The sequence below is a fragment of the Pinus tabuliformis genome, chromosome 3_2 (genome assembly GCF_031772625.1).
Source record: "Pinus tabuliformis cultivar Carrire ecotype Pingquan chromosome 3_2, CPIR1, whole genome shotgun sequence".
Taxonomy (NCBI): Eukaryota; Viridiplantae; Streptophyta; class Pinopsida; order Pinales; family Pinaceae; genus Pinus; species Pinus tabuliformis.
In genome coordinates, this window is record NC_142302.1 from 1,069,779,119 (window position 1) to 1,069,781,464 (window position 2,346).

General features: G+C 37.3%; 1 long non-coding RNA gene across 4 annotated transcripts; it reads right to left on the minus strand.

Annotated features, from left to right (window-relative positions):
- Positions 1-529: 529 nt before the first annotated feature.
- On the minus strand, positions 530-1,707 carry LOC149184373 (uncharacterized). Of its 4 annotated transcripts, none has more exons than XR_016257779.1 (3): positions 1,317-1,705; positions 1,008-1,081; positions 530-894 (listed from the first exon to the last, which is right to left on the minus strand). It is a non-coding gene; the product is annotated as an uncharacterized LOC149184373 (long non-coding RNA). The 4 variants fall into 4 exon arrangements; XR_016257780.1 differs by having other exon boundaries at positions 530-827; positions 1,317-1,701; XR_016257778.1 differs by lacking the exon at positions 1,008-1,081 and having other exon boundaries at positions 530-827; positions 1,317-1,707.
- Positions 1,708-2,346: the final 639 nt, after the last annotated feature.

Genomic DNA, 2,346 nt, shown 5'->3' on the forward strand with positions numbered 1-2,346 from the left:
AGAACAGTTTATTCCTGCCCAAAAGAAAAGGAAATTTGGAAAGCAGGTACAGGCATTGCAGTAATGCATTCGCAGGTAAGAAATTTCATGCCTGTAAGCTAGTGATAATGCATTAAATTGCAAAACTAATTACGGTCAGAGAAACGTATGAAGCAGGGTAACAGTATACCAGAAAACGCGTGTACCAGACTTCAGAACATTCATCGTTCCACAAAATTCCAATGAAAACCGACTACTGAGCACGCATTCGCAGGTAAGAAATTTCATGCCTGTAAGCTAGTGATAATGCATTAAATTGCAAAACTAATTACTGATAATATCTGAAAAACACAAAAAAAATGTTTGACAAAGACTAGTAGATTTTCCTTTATGCTCGAACTGAGTACAGTTCGAGCTATATTTCGAATATAGCTGCATGACATAAAGCCCTTGATGACATCTTGAATATGTGAATGACAATAAACAAAAAATTCTGTAAAAAGGTCGTCGGCCAAAATGAATGATAGCAAATCCAAAATACCAAATAATCTATTTGGAAACCCTTAATTTGGGTTTGCATTAACGGTATATATGTATTAAACTTAACATTGTTCATTACAAAAATGAAATAATAGATCCCAGAATCAATGTTACAACAAACTGTGTGTAGAGATCCTTTTAATTTATATCCTGGAACTGACAATTATATGCCGCTGACAATATAACCCAGAACATAGAAGAAGAACCAGAGAAACTAACCCAGATAGGGTTTGATTTCGAGTATTTCCAGTATTCGAAGAGGTGATAAGATTTTCTCCATCTAAGAGACATTGTGAAGAATAGAACACCTGAAATGGAAAGAAGAAGTCATCAGTCAATCTCCAGGCAGTTGAGCATAACCCAATGGTAGCGTACCTGTACCACGCAAAAAAGGAAGAAGGGTAAATACAGTCTTTAACTCTGAAAATCAAATGAGGATTATTTAACCGGTTCTCGGTGGAAGAAATAGACAAGGAGGAGGAATTAACCTGAACCCTGCAACTGGCATAGAGAAAAATCTAGCACGCAAGATGAAGCTGCGGAAGGGAAATTCTCTTTATAACTGCACATTAAAAAAAAATTAAGTGGCAGCAGTACTGAATAGGTAAAACAGGAAAAGAATAAAGATAAAGTGGGAAAAACTATGAAGCTTCTGTAAACCCTTGATCTTTCATAGTGTGGTAAGAGGTTGGGCCACTGCATGGGAAAAATAGTAACCAGAAGATTGAAAACATTTAATGAAAACCTACAGATTTGGTAGCCTCGAAGGAATAGGCAAACTGAAGAATTTTTCTTACCTGATGGTTCAATCAGACCGTGTAGCGTTGACACGACTCCAGAGCTATGAACAATTGCCATGGCTGGACTGCAATAACCTTCAGAACTGGTAAACCCTCTTCAACAATAGGAAGCAAGATGCAGAGCAGGGAATGAGCAAATGAGACCCACCAGGAAGAGAGAAAGAGTCACCGTAGAGGGCTGCAACTAGTGGATGAGCCGAGACCTCCTTGCGGCAGAGGCACGAATGACCGGAGTGAAGCAAGGAAAAGGGCAATTGTTACCCTAACAAAGCGCTGGGAGATGGAGGGACTTTATTTGGGAGATTGCAACAGCCATTCAGTGGAGACATCGACACGTACACCACTTCATGCAGAACAGCTGCCAACCTGCAAACAAACCTGCTATACCAACCTGCAAACAACCGAATACGAATTAACATTAAACATTAACGAATTAATGTTAGCATTAAGATGAAACCGCTGACGGTCAGGGCCAGTTCATTGTGCCTAAATACGAGTTTAGGCTATGGTCCGGCCTCTTCCGCCTCAGGAAGAGGCCAAATAAGAAGGCGAACACAAGCTGAACTCCAAACTTTAGAATATAAGTGCAAATAACACTAAAAAGCAAGTAAATTAATGCTAACTGCCCTCCAAACGGTTACTATAGTCCCTGCCGGATGCCAGATGGCAAGGACTAATAATATGAAGCACAAATCTCCGAAATCAAAGCATCAAATACCAAACCTTAAGCCTCTATGAATGCATAGGATATAACGCACATTTTTTTAATTGCAACTAATCTCAAGATATTACCATTCTAAAAAAACTCTTATCAAATTAAGATTCAAATAAATATTTTTCCAATCGATATTTCAAAAATATTAAAAAACTAGTATAAAGAAAAACAACGTTCGTTTAATTGCAACTAATCTCAAGGCATTACCACTTTTAAAAAAAAATCTATCACATTAAGATTTAAATAAATATTTTTCCAATCGATATTTCAAAAATATAAAAAAAAACTAATATAAAGGAAAACCATAAGGAA